At 45.9% G+C, this 23,192-nt stretch overlaps 1 non-coding gene across 1 annotated transcript; it reads left to right on the top strand.

Annotated features, from left to right (window-relative positions):
• The first annotated feature begins 19,179 nt into the window (after window positions 1-19,179).
• On the top strand, window positions 19,180-19,263 carry Trnas-gga (transfer RNA serine (anticodon GGA)). Its single transcript is given in 2 exon segments — window positions 19,180-19,219; window positions 19,229-19,263. It is a non-coding gene; the product is annotated as a tRNA-Ser (tRNA).
• Window positions 19,264-23,192: the final 3,929 nt, after the last annotated feature.

Genomic DNA, 23,192 nt, shown 5'->3' with positions numbered 1-23,192 from the left:
ACTCTGTTTGCGAATGAGGTTGTTTGGGGAAAACGACCTCGTCTCGTTTCCCGCGTTAACGTAGGTTTGTATTGTGTTCGTGCGTTATAATAAAAGTGATTATTTCTAGAGTAAAATCCACGCAAGCGTTTTCCTTTACGTAGTGTAATTACCTCTGCATAAGTGGTGACCCCGTCACTCCAGTGGTGCGGCAGTAGACAAGTTTCTTTACACATTTTCCGCACCGTTTCGTATCGACACGTCGTCTGCTCAGAACTTCTTCCGCGACATCGACGGCGTCACCCAGAATATCGAGAACGAGCTCGACACGATGCAGCAAACCACTGAGTTCACAGTGCCGCGGATTCCTACATCTCATACCGACTTCGTCCTCGACGTTACGTTTCCAACCGCGCCGCATGTACCGGCGGTTCCCGCGCCGCCGCCACAGGGTAATGCCTCGCTCAACCAGCCCGCAGGATACACCGATATCAAACCAAATGTGCTCGCATTTTCATCACCCGCGTCGGTGCCGCTCCCGCTAGCTTCAAACTTTCCGTTCGCCGGCTCTGGCGGCCCACCCGCGTCGCGATTACAAATGCCGCCCCTGCCTTTCGTTCCCGAACGTCTGGAAATTTGGTTCGCTTCTGTTGTTGTTGTTGTGGTCTTCAGTCCTGAGACTGGTTTGATGCAGCCCTCCATGCTTCTCTATCCTGTGCAAGCTTCTTCATCTCCCAGTATCTACTGCAACCTACATCCTTCTGAATCTGCTTAGTGTATTCATCTCTTGGTCTCCCTCTACGATTTTTACCCTCCACGTTGCCCTCCAATACTAAATTGGTGATCCCTTGATGCCTCAGAACATGTCCTACCAACCGATCCCCTTTTCTAGTCAAGTTGTGCCACAAACTTCTCTTCTCCCCAATCCTATTCAGTACTTCCTCATTAGTTATGTGATCTACCCATCTAATCTTAAGCATTCTTCTGTAGCACCACATTTCGAAAGCTTCTATTCTCTTTTTGTCCAAACTATTTATCGTCCATGTTTCACTTCCATACATGGCTACACTCCATACAAATACTTTCAGAAACGGCTTCCTTACATTTAAATCAATACTCGATGTTAACAAATTTCTCTTCTTCAGGAATGCTTTCCTTGCCATTGCCAGTCTACATTTTATGTCCTCTCTACTTCGACCATCATCAGTTATTTTGCTCCCCAAATAGCAAAACTCCTTTACTACTTTAAGTGTCTCATTTCCTAATCTAATTCCTTCAGCATCACCCGACTTTATTCGACTACATTCCATTATCCTCGCTTTGCTTTTGTTGATGTTCATCTTATATCCGCTTTTCAAGACACTGTCCATTCCGTTCAACTGCTCTTCCAAGTCCTTTGCTGTCTCTGACAGAAGTACAATGTTCATCGGCGAACCTCAAAGCTTTTATTTCTTCTCCATGGATTTTAATACCTACTCCGAATTTTCCTTTTGTTTCCTTCACTGTTAGCTCAATATAGAGATTGAATAACATCAGGGAGAGGCTACAACCCTGTCTCACTCCCTTCCCAACCACTGTTTCCCTTTCATGTCCCTCGACTCTTATAACTGCCATCTGGTTTCTGTACAAATTGTAAATAGCTTTTCGCTGCCTGTATTTTACCCCTGCCACCTTCAGAATTTGAAAGAGAGTGTTCCAGTCAACATTGTCAAAAGCTTTCTCTAAGTCTACAAATGCTAGAAACGTAGGTTCGCTACTATGTACAACATTTTCGTGCAGCAACAAACAGTCGATGACTTTATACGGTTTACGCTAGTGATGTACAACGCGGACCAACGTGCTTCGTCAGTGGTATCGGATATAATTGTGCAACCCGCACCACAACAAGCTTACGTCACCCTCAAGACGGCGTTAATTTCGCGTTGCACAAAACCTGTGGATCAGCGGATAACACAGCTGCTGTACCCCGAGAAACGCGGTGACAGGTCGCCTTCAGACTCTTACCGGCATTTACGTGCTATGGTGGACCTTCTGTGTTCTCAAACACATTACCTGTGCACATCTGGCAACATCTACATATATACACCGCTAGCCACCAAGCGGTGTGTGGCGGAGGGCACAATTCGCGCCAAAGTCATATTCCCCCGCCGGCCTGTGTGCCCGAGTGGTTCTAGGTGCTACAGTCTGGAACCGCGCGACCGCCACGGTCGCAGGTTCGAATCCTGTCTCGGGCATGGGTGTGTGTGATGTCCTTACGTTAGTTAGGTTTAAGTAGTTCTAAGTTCTAGGGGACTGATGACCTCAGAAGTTAAGTCCCATAGTGCTCAGAGTCATTTGAACTATATTCGCCCGCTCCTCCCCCGCCCCCTCCCCCCCTTTCTGTTCCACTCGCGGATCGGGCGAGGGAAAGACTACTGTCTGACCGTCTCAGTACGAGCTCTTATTTCCCTTACCTTTGAATGGTGATCATTGCGCGATTTGGATGTTGGTGGTAATTATATATGCTCTACATCCTCGGTGAAGATCGGATTTCGGAATTTAGTGAGCAACCCCTTCTGTTTAGCGCGCCGTCTATCTGCAAATGTGTCCCACTTCAAACCTTCTAATGGATCTGTAACGCTCTCGCGATGGCTAAATGTACATCACGAATCTTGCCGCTCTTCCTTGGTCCTTCTCAATCTCTTGAATCAGACTCAACTTGTAAGGGTCCCATACAGACAAACAATACTCCAAGACTAGATGAACTAACGTATTGTAAGCTATTTCCTTTGTTGAAGGACTGCATTGCTTCAGGATTCTACCAATAAACCGCAATCTAGAGTTCGCCTTACCGTTACTTGTGTAATCTGATCATTCTATTTGAGATCATTTCGAATAGTCACACCCAGACACTTGACGGACGTTACCGCTTCCAAAGACTGGGCATTTATTCTGTACTAGTACATTAATGGGGATTTTCGCCTTGTTATACGCAGTAGGTTACACTTACTAATATTGAGAGATAAATGCCAGTCATTACACCACGCATTTATTTTCTGCAAATCCTCATTGATTTGTTCATAACTTTCGTGTGATACTACTTTCCTGTAGACTACAACACCATCGGTAAACAGTCTAAGGCCGCTGTCAATACCATCAACCAGATCGTTTATGTAAATCGTACAAAGCAGAGGACTTATTACGCTGCCCTTGAGGACACCTGAAGTTACGCTTGTTTCTGTTGAACACCCCGTTCAGGACGACATACTGCTCCCTGTCTGTTAGAAAACTTTCTACCCAACCGCATGTGTCATCGGATAGACCGTGAGCGCGCACTTTTTGTAGCAAGCGAGAGTGCGGAGCTGAGTCGAACGCCTTTCGAAAGTCGAGAAATATGGCATCAACCTGGGAACCGGTATCTAGATCCTGTTCTATATCATGCACGCGTGACGGCTGTTTCCTAAAACCGTGCTGGTTTCTGCAGACGAGCTTCTCAGAGTCTAGAAAGGTAATTATGTATGAACACAAAATATGTTCCATGATTCTACAACAAATCTATGTCAGTGAAATTGGCCGGTAATTATGTGCATCCGATTTTCTACCCTTTTTATAGATTGCTATGAACTGGGCCTTCTTCCAGTCCCGTGGAACTTTCCGCCGTTCCAGTTATCTCTGATAGATGACGGATAAGAATGGTGCTATATTTGTAGAATAGTCAACAAAAAATCTTATGGGGATACCGTCTGGGCCAGATGCTTTCCTGGCGTCTAAGGATCTTAACAGTTTTACAATCCCAGATACACTAAACACTATGTCAGCCACGCTTTCGTTTGTTCGACAGTTGAAAGGGGGAATGGTGCTGCAGGCCTCTACCGTAAACGAGTTTTTGAAAGCTAGGTTTAGAATTTCGGCCTTCTATTTATCATCATCAGTTACATTACCTGCACTGTCTGCAAGAGAAGGTATTGAATTATTTGTAGCGTTCACACATTTTATGTACGACCAAAATTTTTTGGGGTTATTTTTAGAATCTGCAAATAAAATATTGCTTTCAAATTCGTTAAAAAGATCTCTGATTGTCCTTCTGACAGCTGCTTTCATTTCGCATAATTTCTGTTTGTCAGCGGGGCAGTGACTTCGTTTAAAACGACTGTGCAAAATTCTCTGCTTTCTCAGGAACTTCCTAATATGTTTGTTGTACCAAGATGGATCCTTTCCCTCCCATATACTTTTGCTAGGTGCATACTTCTCTAGTACATGGCAGTGATGGGATGGCGCGGCGCGGCGACTCGAGCACACCGAGAATTCAAATGGCTCTGAGCACTATGCGACTTGACTTCTGAGGTCATGTGTCGCCTAGAACGTAGAACTAATTAAACCTAACTAACCTAAGGACATCACATACATCCATGCCCGAGGCAGGATTCGAACCTGCGACCGTAGCGGTCGCCTGGCTCCAGACTGTAGCGCCTAGAACCGCACGGCCACGCCGGCCGGCCACCGAGAATTCCTGGAGCCTCTAGTTCTCAAGCAATTCTCGAGAAGCTCACGAGAAACGGCTCGGCGGCGTGTGCCGCTGCGCGCCAGTTGGCCGCGACAACATACGCCACGCCACTGTTTTATGAATTGAATGCCGCCGCTAGACAAACACGCTAGCTGCTCGCTGTGCTCGTAACTAGTATGTCTCAGGTTTCATTCGAGTAAAGTTGTTATTCAGATCAATATGGACACTCGAAAACGAACATCGTGCTGCTGGCAATACTTTACGGAGGATGGAGATAACGTTACTTGCAACATTTGTCATAAAAATCTCCGTAATGTATCAAATAATACAACGGGCATAATTAGACATCTTAAATTGCACAATTTATCGAGCAATAAAACAGCGACGTTCGTGGATATAGAGGCTCATTCTTCCAATAGTGCGAGGCAGACAAAATATCCAGGTATGTATGATACAAAAGATGAATTCCGTGCAAAAGTTCGGATAGTGTCCGAAGCGGTCCGCCACGCTTAAAAAACATTGATTTTTTAATCGTACTCCGATAACATACAACATACCCCAAAATCAAACCTATACTATCCTAGCTTTTGCATGATACGATATTTAATTTTATTGGACTAGCTGTCGAGCATAAAGTATCCCCTTGCAGGAGTACTGATCTAAATCTTACGTTTCTCTTCATAGAGGGAAGTAAACAGCAACAACAGCTAGATGAAGCACTAGAGGTCATGATAACAGACGATTTTCAACCGCTTTCAATTGTCGAGGACACTGGTTTTCGACGTTTTGTTTCACTGTTGCACCCACAATACTCGATACCAAATCGAAAAAGTTGCGCCTCATGATTGGGGACGATTACCATAAACAGAAAGAGGCTGTAAACCTGGCCGTGGAAGACTCTACTTGTGTTTCTTTAACGACCGATATTTGGACCTCACTCAATAGTGAGGCATATATTGCTGTAACTGGTCATTTCATTAACACTAATTGGTGCCTGAAAGCTTTAGCTCTCGAGACATTCCGTTTCCCGGAAAAGCATACAGCGCTAAATATTACTGAGGCGTTAGATAACGTGATTTCGAAATGGAACATTGAAAACAATGTTGTAAGCATCACAACTGACAACGCCAGTAACATGACGGCAGCCGTACAACTTATTCACAGTGGCAACATAGATATGCAACATGTGCCTTGTTTAGCACACACCATCAATTTAGTTGTGAGAAGTTCTTTGAACAGCAACAGTGAGCTCTGCATAATGCGGGAAAAGGCCAGAAAAATCGTTAGCTATTTTAAAACAAGTTGCAATGCTAATGAAAAACTCCACGAGATCCAGGATCTAACGAAAAAACATGTTCATAAATTGATTCAGGAAACCGAAACCCAATGGAACAGTACGTTTTATACGCTACAATGTTTAGTGGAGCAAAAGGAATGCATTGCAGCCTGTTTATCATCTTTGTATTCAGGTGTAGAGGACCTCACAGCTGACGAGTGGCGAATTTTGAGCGAATGTTTATGTGTACTGGAGCCATTTGAAGTGGTAACAAGTGAAACCTCAACTGAAAACTATACCTCTCTTTCGAAAACTATTCCAGTAATCAGACAGCTAATCCTAACCGTATGCAATGTGAAGTGGGCTACTACGACAGTGCAAGAGCTACAGCAACATTTACACAACTCTCTAATAGCCTGGCTAGGATTAGTAGAAACAAACAAAGTACCGTACATGCCGTTGCCCCAGTTCTCGACCCAAGATTCAAAACGTTACCATTTACGAATCCCATTCATCCAAAACATACCGTTGCAATCCTAATTGCAGAGTGCACAAACGTGGTAGAGACCATACGATCTACTCATTCGGCTGCTAACGACACTAGCCACGAGTACCATTTCGTACAAAACGCCAGTAGTTCCTTATGGGCTTCTTTTGATGAAGAGGTTTCCAATAAAAATCTAATGAAAAGCGTTTGTGATAGCATAGACCTGGAGGTACAATGATATTCGGAAGAACAGTGCCTACAACACACGGATAATCCTTTACACTACTGTAAAAAAATTAAAACAGTTACCCAAGTCTAGCTGTCGTGGCAAAAAAAAAAAATCGTGCAATAACTGCAACTTCTGTTCCCAGTGAAAGAATATTTTCTAAAACAGGACTACTTATAAACAAACAAAGAAACAGACTAAAAGGCCAGTTGGTTAACAAAATCATATTTCTAAACAAAAATCGACGACAGTCCAGCAATGGCATGTAAAAATGCCGTCTGCTGAACAACTTTTGTTTCCTTTCTTTGCGGGCTGGAGTGGCCGAGCGGTTCTAGGCGCATCAGGCTGGAACCGCGCGACCGCCACGGTCGCAGGTTCGAATCCTGCCTCGGGCATGGATGTGTGTGATGTCCTTAGGTTAGTTAGGTTTATGTTGTTCTAAGTTCTAGGGGACTGATGACCTCCAATGTTAAGTCCCATAGTGCTCAGAACCATTTGAACCATTTTTTCCTTTCTTTCTTCAGTAAGTAAACGCATGTACGCAGTTTCTGTATATAAAAGGCTATAGCACTTCTCTTTTGCATTTAAGCATGCATGCATACATGCAGAATGTAGAAGGTAATTTATTTTGTAAGAATAAAGCTTCTGTATCATGCGAGTTCTGTGCTTTGTTTTAAACAACAGTTCTATGATTTTTGTCTTATGAGACATATACTAATACTTCAGTACACATTAATAACGGTAGTACAGTTGATATCAATCATAGAATTTCAAAGTTTTCCGTGTACGTACGTACGACTGCTGCGGCTTAGTGCTTCGTGTACTGAAGGTTTGCGCAGTTTCTCAGAGAGCGCAGCACTGTCAACTTCTCGAGCGTACCCGAGACATTCTCGAGAAATTGCCTTCGCGTCACGCGTTTCTCGAGCGCGATCATAGCCCATCCCTAGTACATGGTGGACAATACCTTTAAATTTCGACCAAAGATGCTCAATATCTTTGTGTCCCGCGGTGAATGCTTGGAGCTGACTATGCAGATATTCATTAATGACACTTTTATTTGCTTTCCCAAACAATGAAACTCTACACTGTATCTTTGGTTTTTTGCAAATTCCACTGACATAGAAGCCACAACGGCATTATGGTCGCTAAAGCCTTCTTCTAGATTAACTTCCTCAAAAACATCAGGTCTGTTTGTCGCCAAGATATCTAATATGTTCCCATCTCGAGTTGGTTTTCTAACCAATTGCTCAAGGTTGTATGTTGAGAGCGCTCCTAGAATAACTTCACACGAATCTTTGCTTCTGTCCCCTGTGATAAACGTGTAATTTTCCCAGTCAATGGATGCCAGATTAAAGTCTCCACCTGTAACTAATGGATAATTTGGATATTTATTTCCTGTGTACTCAAGACTTTTCCTGAAACGTTCTGCGACGTTTGTTGCGGATACTGGTGGTCTGTAAAAACATCCTAATACAAAGTCAGTCCTTGTCTGATTGACAGCTTTATCCAGACTATTTCACAGTCCGACCCAGTATCGATCTCAACTAGGTTTAAACAGCTTTTAACTGCAATGAACACACCACCTCCCATAGCATCAGTCCTATCCTTCCTAAACATTGTCCAATTCGAGTTCAAAATTTCACTGCTTTTTATGTCTGGTTTCAACCAGCTTTCGGTACCTAATAAAATATTGGCACTGCTACTGTTTATTTCGGAGAGTAACTCGGGGATCTTGCTACAGACTCTTCGACAATTTACTAACATGAGATTAAGCATAATTAAATCTTTTGGAATGACCTGTTTACGCGAACAAACCATTTTTATAGTTGGCACACCCACACCAGTGTCATGAAATGGCAACAGCAGTTAACTTCGCGGGTGCACTTAACCTAATTGTGTACGAGGAACGGCCATTAGACGAGTTGCTGCGCATGGCCGATAGAGCACACTCCCTGCTCGACTCGCACGCCACAGTGACCGCCGCCGCAGCCACCCTCGGCTAACGACTCCCGCTGAGCTCTGCCGGAGCCAACTGAGTACTGACGCGTCGCCTCCAGCTTGTGACGCCACGACTGCACGACGATCGCCGGACACGACCGAAGATTTCCGATCTCTCCGCGCTGCCATCGATCAACTGACCGCCCAGCTACAGCGGTTACCATGCGACTTTGTGGCGGCTGACACACACACACACACACACACACACACACACACACGCGTCCTCGACAGCTGACGCACGCGCTGCGTCACGTAAACAACGGTACCAGTTATTGCTGGTTCCACCAGCGCTTCGGCGCTCAAGCTACGAAGTGTAAGGCGCCGTGCTCGCACCCAAACATGCCCCACGGCCGACTTTAGGTGCAGCCGACCGTAACAACGAGCAACTGCGCCTATACTCACAGATGCATGGGAGGAGGACACCTCCGTTTCAGTACGAGCCTACGTTATGCAGATCGACTTCTCCCACAGCTGTCAGGCACGCAGCTTTACAAAGACTTTTTGTTCCTGATCGCTCTGCGGGATGGATGTTTTTGGTTGACACCGGCTCACGTGTCAGCACTCTGCTGTAAATTCCTTTCCTTCAAACAAGCGTGCTGAAGAGACCACTTTGAAAGCAGTCAACGATTCAGTCATCCACACATATGGACAGAAAATACTGGCAGTGGACATTGGGCTACGGTCCATTCTGCCAATGGATGGACTATCCCGGGAATACAAGGACATCTGACCTCTACAAAATGGCTCTGAGCACTATGGGACTTAACAGCTGAGGTCATCAATCCCCTAGAACTTAGAACTACTTAAACCTAACTAACCTAAGGACATCACACACATCCATGCCTGTGGCAGGATTAGAGCCTGCGACCGTAGCGGTCGCGTGGTTCCAGACTGAAGCGCCTAGAACCGCTTGGCCACCACGGCCGGTTCTGACCTCTCATGCATGCCCAAGAGTAGACAACTTAAGCGCGCCCACCTGGTTTGGCCCTGAGCACTATGGGACTTAACTTCTGAGGTCATCAGTCCCCTAGGACTTAGAACTACTTAAACCTAACTAACCTAGGGACATCACACACATCCATGCCCGGGGCAGGATTCGAACCTGCGACCGCAGCGGTCGCGCCATTCCAGACTCTAGCGCCTAGAACCTCTCGGCCATTCCGGCTTGCGCGCCCACCTGGGAGGAGACCATAGCGACGAAGGAATCTGACCTGGAATTGGCCCAAATGACATCAAAACAGTTGATGGCACAACAACAGGCTCCCACTGCTTCAACCCCAAAGGCAACACCCAAGCCATGACATGTAACAAGAAAGAACAGGGCAAAGCATGAGACGGTGCACCACATCCGTACAACTCCAGGCCCACCAGTTTCCTCACGTGTTCACAGGCTTGCACCTGATTGTTTGTGAGAAACCAAGACCATTTTCAAAGAGATGCTACAAGAAGGAACTATACGGACATCTGGCAGTCCATGGTCCTCTCCTCTGCACCTTGCCCATAAAAAAGAATGGGTCATGGCGCCTGTGCGCTGATTATCGAGCTTTGAATGCCCAAATTGTTCCAGACAGATACCCTGTGCCACATATGCAGGATTTCACCCATTCACTGGCAGGGGCGACCATATTCAGTGTTTTAGATTGCCGTAAAGCTTATAATCAGATCCCAATGGCAGAGCAGGACACACCAAAGACTGCAGTCACAACCCCATTCAGGCTGTTTGGATTTTTGGTGATGCCATTTGGGCTGAAAAATGCTGCCCAAACATGGCAACGGTTTCTGGACAGCGTGGTAAGAGGGCTACCTATTGTTTTGCTTATCTAGACGATATTCTGGTGTTTTATGAGAACATTTCTGACCATCAGAAACACGTAAACGAGGTGCAAAGCAGGCTTAGTGCTCATGGAATAAAACTTAACAGGGACAAGTGTGTGTTTGGGGAACCCGTGGTGATATTCCTGGGTTATAAAGTGTCAGCTCAGGGCATTTTCCCACTGCCAGAGAAGCTTGAGTTGTTGCGTACCCTACCACGGCCTCAAAACTACCACAATCTCTGACGATTCCTAGGAATGATAAATTTCTATCGTCGCCACCTCCCCGGAACAGCAGCTATCCAGACACCATTGAACAATGCCTTGACCGGACACAACAAAATTGGCAAGCGCCCACTCCCTAGGACACCTGAAGTGGACTCTGCTTTTGTGGCTCTGCAAAACAGCCTGCATGACACAGTGGGGCTTGCACATTCCACACCAGGAGCTCAGCTAGCCCTGGTAGTGGATGCAAGCCAAGTTGCAATAGGTGCAGCAATTCACCAGAGAGGGAAGTGTCATTGGCAGCCACTAAGTTTTTTCTCACAAAAGCTACAGATGGGTCAAACTCGTTGGAGTGCATACGACAGGGAACTACGTGCAATGTATGAAAGTCTCAGGCACTTCCACCCTTTCATTGAGGGCAGGCCGTTCAACATATACACTGACCATAAACCTCCCATGGCAGCTTTCTAGAAAATCAGTGATTCATGTTCCCCCCCGCCAGGTCCACCATATCGAGTTTACATACCAGTTTTCGACAGATGTGTGTCACATCCATGGGGCTGACAACATTGTGGCAGACTATTTCTCGCGCATTAAAAGGATAAGTCCAATGTTGGATTATTCTGAATTGGCAAGGGCTCAGGCTTCAGATGCGCAGCTGCTGTCCTTGTTGGTGGACTCATCCACTGGCCTATGCTTACAACTTGTGGATGCCCCCTGCAGTCCATTTGCAGTATGGTGCGACACCTCTATGTTTAGACCACGCCCATACACCACTCCCAGGTTCCGACGAAAGGTATTCGATGGCATTTAAAACCTGGCTCACCCAGGAACCAATGTCTCAGTGAAGTTAGTAACGGACCATTTCGTGCGGCCTTCAATCAAGAAAGATACACAGAAGTGGGCCTGCAGCTGCTATCAGTGTCAATGTAGCAAAGTGGGACGTCATGTTCACAACTCCAACAGCATGTTTTGGGCATGTACACATTGACTTGGTCGGATCTCTCCCTCCTTCAGAAGGTTACAGCTACTTGTTTACAGTATTGGATCATTGCACACAGTGGGCACAGGCTACACCAATGAGGGACATTTCTGCAGAGACTACTGTGTGGGCATTCTTGGAAACTTGGGTAGCTCGTTTTGGATGTCCATTTTTCGTTACCACCGACCAAGGACGCCAATTCGAGTCCACACTGTTCCAACAGCTGTTGAAGCTCTGCGGCTTCCAATGAAACCGGACAACTAGCTACCACCCGGCCAGAAACGGTTTGGTGGAAAGGTGGCACCAGACTTTAAAGACTTCCCTGATGTGCCACAAGGACTTATGGACTCAAGTGTTACCATTGCTTTTGCTGGGATTACAGACTGCATTAAAAACAGACATCAGGTGTTCCTCAGCAGAGTTGGTATATGGAGAACCACTATGTGTTTCAGTGAAATTCCTTACACCAGTTCCTCTCCCAGATGAGATACAACTACCCCACCTCTTGCAACAAATGAGGAAACAGGCAGAGATGCTATGTGCAGCCCCCAAGTGTCAGCATGGCAGGCACCCAGTGTTCATGCACAAGTCCCTCGATACTTGTTCTCACATCATGCTCCGCACAGACCTGGTATGTCATTCTTTACAGCAGTTGTACTCTGGACCATACTAAATGCTAGGATGGGGCACACACACAATGGATATCCTCCTCCAGGGAAAGCCGATCAAGGTTTCCATTGATCAGGTAAAACCCACTTGGGCAATGACAGCACCGACTACAATCACACAGACAACTTCAGACACACCTCACAACGAACCCACACCCTTCGCAGAGTTTGTAGCTGGAATTATATGTACCAGAAAGGTGAACCACATCCAAGGTGCTTGCAGCAGAGAGGGATGGAGAGCCGACCTCTCTCGAACGTCACCCTGCCCTAGACCGCTTAACCCCGTAACCGCATTCGAGTATGGCGCTACAGTATATTGTGCACATTATGTGATGTATCATCGCGTCTGAAACCACATCTGGCTACAGCGCTATAGTCTACTGCCCAGCAAGTCCACTGTATCATCCTGTCCAAAACTATTCTCGGATACTGTCTGGACACACATTTGGGTACAGCACTGTATTGTACTGTCTGGTTAATATGCTGTACCATCCATCAAAACCCATGTTCAAGTGCAGCACTATGCTCTACCATCAGGCTAATGTGCTGTACTATCACACCTGAAGCCATATTCGAGTACAGCACCAGATTACCTTCTGTCTATTGTGCCGTATTACCCATATATAAGGGTGATGCTAATGAGGGATAGTCTCTCCCTCCTTCCCTGCCAAAAACACCTTGTGTCTGGTTCATCTGTGTGATACATATAATTCCTGTTACACATTATTGTGTATCATTATATCTGCTTTAAAAGTGAGGAAAGTAATAAAGATGATTTGTGTGTCATAATTTGTTTTTGATGTGCAAAACAAATTACGCTTTGGACAGTGATATTTATTTACTGGATTATTCTAGTCTCAATAAGTGTACTTGATCTGGTGAAGGTGAACAAAATGATCCCATAATGTCTGGCAGAGAAGAAGAGAATGATACCAAAGATATAGGAGCTACAACAGTTACAGGTGACTTGTCACTTCCAACCAAAAATTATATGTGTGTGGCGACCATTGGCCGCCAGTAACTGTCACCTACGAAGTGCAGTGTAAACAGTCTTTGAGACTCATTGTTCTTTGGATTCGTCTTGTTGACTTGGGTTATGATGTTCATGTTGTGATTTTCTGTATTGTTTTCCTTGTGTTTTGTGTAATTATAAGAACATTAATAAAAGTGCCTGATCTTAATAAGTTGGACTTTTCTGTGCACGGTCAGTCGCTATAGCCAGAAATCCCACATTGGTGACCCCGAGTCGTGAAAATACTTTGCATTCGCTCGCTGTGGATCACCAGTTACGCGCCAATAGACAATGTCGCGACTTCCAGTTTTTCCGGCAGTGCAGTACGCTACGGCCACAGAATGACCCTTAGACTCTGAAGTGCAGTGCTTTACCCCATGTGCTACTAATACACCGGTAATGTGCTTGTCTCCAGTGTTTGCTTCGACTGGCCAGACAATCCTAACCTCTGCCAGCACACCACACCGGTCGCTGTACACATCGGTGCGGTCGCCTCCTATGGCATTCTATGCTTGACAGAATGCTCCTCCAGCACAAAATTCCGGAAACCCCTCGTCCGAGTTTTTACCGCACAACATGGACCACACAGCTGTCCAGTTTCTGGGTCCACATGCATGGCCACCCCCTCCTCAGAGCGGTCCACCATTTAATGTGGCCCCCTCCGCACCAGTCGTGGAGACATTCGCATCAACCACGCCTCGCATCAACCAGGCCGCTGCCCCGCGCACACCTCGAGCGACGCACCTGCCGTGGTTCCGCCCTGTCACTCGGCACTCAATCGCGATTTCGCGCCTCTGCTCGATGTTTCTTCTGCATCGTCCATTGATCCTTCCATGCCTTCTGCGCCATGCTCGTCGTGTGACCATACAGATTTCCTGCCTACAAGAAATGGATATCACATCTTGCCCACAGTTACTGGACATTCAGTGAACCACATCACCTGTCACTGAGACACAGTTCGCATCAGTGAACACTGTGCAAAATCCTCGTATGATTAGTACCTTTCCTACACTCCCACAAGCACTGGCCACTGGCCGATTTCTGAAGCTGCTGCTGTTACAACTGGACAACCCAGTGACGTGGTTTACCTTGGTGGACAACATATTGGACATACACAGCATTGCGGACGACAGCACTCGTTTTGTGTATTTAGTGAACCACCTGCATGACCACTCTGACCTCATCAGTGACTTGTTGCTGAACCCACCCAGGACAACAAATATGCCTCTGCACGTGCACTACTCATCGAATGCCTTTCTCGTCCGCCAGCTGATACTATTCACAACATTATTTATGAGGAGGCTTTAGGTGACAGAACCCCCCACAGCCGTGGCGATGCCTGCGTGCACAGGCCAGTACCAAGATCTTGCCAAACTTAGCACTCTGGACATTGTGGTTGGTGAAGCTGCCGCAAGAACTACAATTACATTTGCTTCCACACACCGCAGCATCACTAGAGGATAAACTACAGCTGGCAGACCAGGAATACGCCATTATTCGGCACCGCCACCTCCCTCCGCGCAGCATAGTGCCTAATACTGTCAAGGTTGTTAATCCTGTGGTTATACAGGGCCATTACAAATGATTGAAGCGATTTCATAAATTCACTGTAGCTCCATTCATTGACATATGGTCACGACACATTACAGATACGTAGAAAAACTCATAAAGTTTTGTTCAGCTGAAGCCGCACTTCAGGTTTCTGCCGTCAGAGCGCTAGAGAGCGCAGTGAGCAAAATGGCGACAGGAGCCGAGAAAGCGTATGTCGTGCTTGAAATGCACTCACATCAGTCAGTCATAACAGTGCAACGACACTTCAGGAAGAATTTCAACAAAGATCCACCAACTGCTAACTCCATTCGGCGATGGTATGCGCAGTTTAAAGCTTCTGGATGCCTCTGTAAGGGCAAATCAACGGGTCGGCCTGCAGTGAGCGAAGAAACGGTTGAACGCGTGCGGGCAAGTTTCACGCGTAGCCCGCGGAAAATTGGCTCATGCCACAACTGTAGACCGACAGCGCCGACTTCATCTTTCAACAGGATGGTGCTACACCGCACTTCCATAATGATGTTCGGCATTTCTTAAACAGGAGATTGGAAAACCGATGGATCGGTCGTGGTGGAGATCATGATCAGCAATTCATGTCATGGCCTCCACGCTCTCCCGACTTAACCCCGTGCGATTTCTTTCTGTGGGGTTATGTGAAAGATTCAGTGTTTAAACCTCCTCTACCAAGAAACGTGCCAGAACTGCGAGCTCGCATCAACGATGCTTTCGAACTCATTGATGGGGACATGCTGCGCCGAGTGTCGGAGGAACTTGATTATCGGCTTGATGTCTGCCGAATCACTAAAGGGGCACATATCGAACATTTGTGAATGCCTAAAAAAACTTTTTGAGTTTTTGTATGTGTGTGCAAAGCATTGTGAAAATATCTGAAATAATAAAGTTATTGTAGAGCTGTGAAATCGCTTCAATCATTTGTAATAACCATGTACATCCACCGTCGGGCGTGTGCGTATCGCGGACAGGTTCCCCTTCACATCAGGTTAGTCACTCTTATGTGCTACCGATTCCCGTCCGCGATGCCCCCCGAGCGAGTTCGCCAGCCCAGCTGGATGCTATCACGAATGGCGAGACACACAGAATTGTCACAACAGGCGGGCCACCAGTGCATCATAAAGCGCGCCGATTGTCGCCACATAAACCAAGCCTTGCTAAGGCCGCAGTGGAGTAACTTGTTCGTCCGTCGGACAATAGCCAGTCTTCGCCCATACGTTTAGTTCCCGAAAAGGACGGCACTGTGCGCTTCTGCAGCGACTATCGCCGCCGCAACGTGTGGACCGTATTAGACAATTATCCAATACGTCATACACAAGACATCGGCCAAGTACTTAGCGGAGCACGCGTCTTCAGTTTTTTGGACTACCGCAAGGCATACTTACAGATACCCCTGGAACCGAGTGACATACCAAAGACAGCGTTGATCACACCTTTCGGTCTCTACGAATTTTGTTATATACCTTATTGTCTCAAAAACGTGGCCCAAACTTATCAACGTTTTATAGCCTCACTTCTGTTTCACTGCACATATTGTTACGCATACCTCTACGACATACTCATTTTTTCCTCCTCTGACAGAGAACACGAATTCCACCTGGCCACGATACAGGACTTATTGACACGTAGTGGAGTCAAGATCAGTAACGAGAAGTCACAACTTCGATGCACCGCTGTCACTTTTCTGGGGTACACCATCTCCTCAGAGGGTATACGTCCCCCGCAGGAGCGAGTTAACTGCATTTGTGATCTACCTCTCTCAGTGTCATTTCGCGAATTACGCCGGTTTTTAGGAATTATCAGTTTCTACCGTCGTAACCTGCCGATGGCGGCAGCAATTCAAGCCCCACACACTGACGCCTTGGCCGGTAAACAAACCTCAGGCAATCACCGGGGACAGTGGTCTGACAACATGGTGAGAGCTATCGAAGACCTTAAAGCATCATTAGCACGTGGTGTCACTTTCTCCCACACTTTGCCAGATGCCTGCATCTCTATTACAGCGGATGCAAGCGATTTTGCAATCGGTGCAGTCCTCCAACAGTGTGTCAGTGACACAACGCAGCCACTTTGTTCTTTTTTTTTCAGAAAACTATCTATGGCTCAACGTAAATGTGAGCATTTGACAGAGAATAGCTTGTGGCTTATGAAGTTGCAAAATATTTCTGCACAGACATTGAAGGAAGGAACATAACAATTTTCACAGATCGTTTACCCCTCGCGGAGGCTATTTGTAACCCCGCTGTTGACTTTCCTTCACATAGGTTTCGGCAGATGGACTTAATTTGCCAATACACAACAGACATCCATTACATCTGAGGTTCAGAAAATGTGGTGGCTGACTACCTATCACATATCAATGTAATTTCGTCCCCCATTAATTTCGATGAATTGTCCCACTTACAGGGCAGTGATACCGAATTGCACAAGCTCTTACAGGACCCAGATACTTCCCTCCACATCGTTTCCTACAACCTACCAGGCTCGGTCAGGCCACTGTGGTGCGATACGTCCATGGGCGCTGCCCGGCCTATTGTTCCCCCTGTGCTGTGTCTCCAAGTATTCACTACGTTACATAACCTTTTACATCCTGGCGCTAAGGCTACTACATGCCTTGTTACAGAATGTTTGGTAGCCGGGTGTGAAGAGGGGTTGTCGTACTTGGGCTCGTGTTGTTTACAGTACCAGTGCAGTAAAGTCGGCAGGCACACACAACCCGGTCTAGGTAAATTCGACATCCCGAAAGGCCGCTTCCAGCGTGTGCATCTGGACCTCGTAGGATGTTACCCCTGTCTGATGGTTTCAGGTATATCCTGTCTGTCATTTCCTGCGTTACACATTGGGTGGAAGCGATACAGCTGCAGGACATTACAGGGGATTCCATAGCACGCACATTCTATGCTCCCGGATAGATCTATTTGGCTGCCCTACATTCATCACCACCGACCAGGGAAGGCAGTTTGAATCCCTGCTGTTCAACAAACTCCTCGTACTGTGTGGGATGGAAAGAGTCTGCTCTGCTGCCATCACCCACGGAGCAACGGACTGGCCGAGTGGTGGAACAGGACTCTGAAAGTGGCCCTCATATGCCACGGTGGTGAAAGGTTCAACGCCCTTTCCTGGGTTACATTAGGAATATGCAGGGCTTACAAGACAGACCTCCAGGCCTCACTTGCGGAGCTACTACACGGCGAGACCCAAGTTCTCCCCGCAGGGTTCATCAATGATGAAGCAATCGTCGACCTATCTGACCTCCACACTCTAGTTGAGCGTGTCCGAATGCACATAGCTGTGATCTGCACTCCCTCTCCACGACCACACGCCTGTCCTCGGGTCTTTCTGCATTCCGCACTGGACTCTTGCGAGTTCGTTATGTTACAGGATGACACAGTCATACCGCCATTACAGCCACCTTACCCTGGCTCGCATCGAGTAGTGGCTTGCGTAGACAATACTCTGGACATTCTCATCAATGGCCATCAGCAGACGGTTTCCCTTCCACGCGTGAAACGAGCCTGGACGATCAAGGAATCTGTACCACACCCTCTTGAACCGAGTGTTCCTCTGTCAGGTGACCACCCAGATCTCACACAGACCGCCCACTCCCCTGGGGCCCCACCATGATCATATGTGGACCGATCCTACACCTGTGGGCAGCTCAGTTGTTGTATGTGACAATCCTCTACCCTCGTTACACTCAGGCACTGCATGTGACAATCCACAACCTCAGGCCCAACCACATGTTGCGTGTCACATTACCCCATCACAAGTTTTGGCACCCAATACCCCCACAAAGTGTTCTAGTGTTTCTCTTGAATTATGGTATTTCCCGCCCCCTCCATCACCACCACCCCAAGTGCCCCCTATGTCCACTGTCAACGAAATTTGCATCTCAATCAAAGCCTCTGAGTGTCCACATGACGAGCTTTCCTTGCAGCTCCATGAGAGATCCATCTTTGACCTCCACATAGTGGACACTTCACATGAGTCCACACCCACATCACATATCACCATACGGCGCACAGTCCCTATCCCAAATGGGATGGATACAGCTGGCATACCTGCAATGTTCAGCACCGACGGGATGCTCAAGATTTGCATCCCCCCTCTGCCTGTACTGCAGTGCCGACCTCTTCTGTGCCAGTCCAGTTAACGCATACAGGTCGATCATTCCCTCCCCCCCCCCCCCCTATCCCACTGGATGGTGGACTATACCAGCGCTAGTCCACCCTGCACAGACAGCATGGACTCTTCGCACATGCCTCTATCAGCCAAAAAGCATCCTACAACACCACTACACAGCAAGACACCAACGTCTATCGTCCAGTGCTCTGCACTCTCGGGTGGGGGGCGGGTCTCTGTGGGGACCATTGACCGCCAGTAACTGCCATTACCGAATTGCAGTATAATGGTCTTTGGGACTCATTGTTCTTTGGATTGGTCTTGTTGATTTGGGTTGTGATGTTTGGCCGGCCTGAGTGGCCGAGCGGTTAAAGGCGCTACAGTCTGGAACCGCACAACCACTACGGTCGCAGGTTCGAATCCTGCCTCGGGCATGGATGTGTGTAATGTCCTTAGGTTAGTTAGGTTTAAGTAGTTCTAAGTTCTAGGGGACTTATGACCACAGCAGTTGAGTCCCATAGTGCTCAGAGCCATTTTTTTGTGATGTTTGTGTTGTGATTTTCTGTATTGTTTTCTTTGATATGAACCTTAATAAAAGTGCCTGATTGTAATAAGTTGGAGTTTTCTGTGCGTCATCAGTCGCTAATGCCAGAAACCCCACATGTCTTATATTGTTGGAGCTACTGTGAATGCTATTTTGAAGCAGAAAATATGTGCATCCTGCATGGATGCTATTAATTGTGTCAAAGATCCAGGAATACCTAAAATAAATGAAAATATCGCATATCTCACAAAATACTTAGATTTAGGAGGACTTAAGGAGCCATCATCTGGTATTTACAGGTTATGTAAAGAAGATGAAGTTTTTTTGCAAGACTCTAAGGAATCCGTTTTAGAAGAAGAATTTCGTGTAAATGAACACTTTGTTGAAAAAACTCTTCAAAGGTGCCTAATATAATTTTTAAATAGTGTTGCTGTGTAAAACAGTAAATTATAAGCTATTATTTGAGTGTAATATGTAGGGGCACTGCAAAACATGTCTGTAGTAAAGGAACGAAATGAGTCTTTTGGATCTGCCTCAGTATATAAGAAGCAGAAAATGGCATAAGTTGTATATTTCATAATTAATGTTCATGTGCAGAGTTTTATTATATGTTACCTATGCTGTATACCATGTTTAATTTTGAGAAGGAACGTTATTATGAAATGTCAAATAATGTAAACTTTTTCATGAAAATAGCTTTATAATATATCTTATGCTACCATAGTTCAAGATGTGTACTACATAAGTGCTTATAGGTGCCTGGTCCATGATTTAATAAACGTCATTATCGAATATTTAATTTGAATTCCGCTTACAAAATAAAACATAAACATAGTACGCGATTCTATCATAGAAATATACGTTTCTTACACCTTTATTCTTCATTTGGGCAGCAAAGAAAAGCAGCAATAAGCAAATAAAACGCGAGATTTTTGAAATAAACATGTTTCTTGTACCCTTATTCTTCATTCGGACAGCAAAGAAACACAGCAATAAGCAAATAAAACGCGAGATCGATGTAAACATGAGCGGAATGAAAGCTCAAAATAGCAGGATCTAAGGCTCTATGCAGGACACTTCTAAAATATTTCAGAAAACTTGAACAAAACAACTCAGTTCACATAAGCTACGTGCTGTGTTTAGCATTTGTTGCGAAACAAAATGGCAGATGCGCAGATTGTGTTTTTAGGAGCTCTAGGAAGGCTGCACCAGTACTCCAAGTCTTGGGTTGTGACATTATACTAAGACTGCAACAGAATTCCATGTCAGCCACGCTTTATCCAGGTCGTCCATCTTGTGCCAGCCATATTTTATCTAGGTCTGTCATCTTCCACGAACATCTTGTATTCTGATGTCATAGCAAGGCTTTACCAGTATTTGAAGTCCTTGGTTGTGACATCATACTGAGACTGCACCAGAATTCGAGGTTGACCATCTTGTGTCGGCCATATTTTCTCCAGGTCAGCCATCTTGTATTCTGATATCATATCAAGATGCACCAGTATTCCAAGTCTCAGATTCCCTGCCACAGTATTCCAAGTCAACTAGTATGACAATGCACCAATTTGTTTTTCTCACGAATTTATGCTTACGACGATAGTCCTACTTTCACACTAACACAACTGTTTTTTTTTTTAATTTTCCGTCAATTTCTTGAATTTATCACCAAAATTTGAATTCACACCATTTTATACTGGAGCAATTGGCCTTTCTCAAACAGCAGTGGGAAAAGCTGATGACATCATCGATGACGCCAACATGCCAGAACTCTCCTGCTATACTATTGATCGTTTCTCATTACAATAAGAGGGTTGAGTGGGTGTGGCCAATAGCAGTCAGAGGTAGTACTATACATGGCGATGTCGTGGCCTATGAAGTCCTCCAAAACTAGAATGAAGACTGGTGTTGATGAGTGGTGGAGGCTGAGGTAAGAGCTGCGGTGAGCTGATGCAGTGGATGGTCTTGATCTGATAGAGGAAGTTGGGACTAACACTGTCTTCTAGTAGCTGTGTCTGTGTGAAACCTGTTTGCAGAAAATCTACATCTACATCTACATCCATACTCCGCAAGCTACCTGACGGTGTGTGGCGGAGGGTACCCTGAGTACCTCTATCGGTTGTCCCTTCTATTCCAGTCTCGTATTGTTCGTGGAAAGAAGGATTATCGGTATGCTTCTGTGTGGCCTCTAATCTCTCTGATTTTATCCTCATGGTCTCTTCGCGAGATATACGTAGGAGGGAGCAATATACTCCTTTACTCCTCGGTGAAGGTATGTTCTCGAAACTTCGACAAAAGCCCATACCGAGCTACTGAGCGTCTCTCCTGCAGAGTCTTCCACTGGAGTCAATCTATCATCTCCATAACGCTTTCGCGATTACTAAATGATCCTGTAACGAAGCGCGCTGCTCTCCGTTGGATCTTCTCTATGTCTTCTATCAAACATAGCTGGTACGAATCCCACACCGGCGAGCAGTATTCAAGCAATGGGGGAACAAGTGTACTGAAACCTATTTTCTTTGTTTTAGGACTGCATTTCATTAGGATTCTTCCAATGAATCTCAGTCTGGCATCTGCTTTCCCGACGACTAATTTTATATGGTTATTCCATTTTAAGTCACTCCTAATGCCTAGTCCCAGATAATTTATGGAATTAACTGCTTCCAGTTGCTGACCTGCTATTTTGTAGCTAAATTATAAGGGATCTATCTTTATATGTATTCGCAGCACATTACACTTGTCTACATTGAGATTCAATTGCCATTCCCTGCACCATGCATCAACTCGCTGCAGATCCTCCTGCATTTCAGTACAATTTTCCATTGTCACAACCTCTCGATACACCACAGCATCATCTGCAAAAAGCCTCAGTGAACTTCCGATGTCATCCACCAGGTCATTTATGTATATTGTGAATAGCAACGGTCCTATGACACTCCCATGCGGCACACCTGAAATCACTCTTACTTCGGAAGACTTCTCTCCATTGAGAATGACATGCTGCGTTCTGTTATCGAGGAACTCTTCAATCCAATCACACAATTGGTCTGATAGTCCATATGCTCTTACTTTGCTCATTAAACGACTGTGGGGAACTGTATCGAACGCCTTGCGGAAGTGAAGAAACACGGCATCTACCTGGGAACCCGTGTCTATGGCCCTCTGAGTCTCGTGGACGAATAGCGCGAGCTGAGTTTCACACGACCGTCTTTTTCGAAACCCATGCTGATTCCTACAGAGTAGATTTCTAGCCTCCAGAAAAGTCATTATACTCGAACATAATACGTGTTCCAAATATCTACAACTGATCGACGTTAGAGATATAGGTCTATAGTTCCGCACATCTGTTCGACGTCCCTTCTTGAAAACGGGGATGACCTGTGCCCTTTTCCAATCCTTTGGAACGCTACGCTCTTCTAGAGACCTACGGTACACCGCTGCAAGAAGGGGTGCAAGTTCCTTCGCATACTCTGCGTAAAATCGAACTGGTATCCCATCAGGTCCAGCGCCCTTTCCTCTTTTGAGCGATTTTAATTGTTTCTCTATCCCTCTGTCGTCTATGTCGATATCTACCATTTTGTCATCTGTGCGACAATCTAGCGAAGGAACTACAGTGTAGTCTTCCTCTGTGAAACAGCTTTGGGAAAAGACATTTAGTATTTCGGCCTTTAGTCTGTCATCCTCTGTTTCAGTACCATTTTGGTCACAGAGTGTCTGGACATTTTGTTTTGATCCACCTACCGCTTTGACATAAGACCAAAATTTCGTAGGATTTTCTGTCAAGTCAGTACATAGAACTTTACTTTCGAATTCATTGAACGC

Source organism: Schistocerca cancellata, chromosome 4, assembly GCF_023864275.1.
Source record: "Schistocerca cancellata isolate TAMUIC-IGC-003103 chromosome 4, iqSchCanc2.1, whole genome shotgun sequence".
Taxonomy (NCBI): domain Eukaryota; kingdom Metazoa; phylum Arthropoda; class Insecta; order Orthoptera; family Acrididae; genus Schistocerca; species Schistocerca cancellata.
The sequence above is the reverse complement of the archived record's forward strand: the minus strand, read 5'-3'. Positions and strand labels throughout refer to the sequence as shown.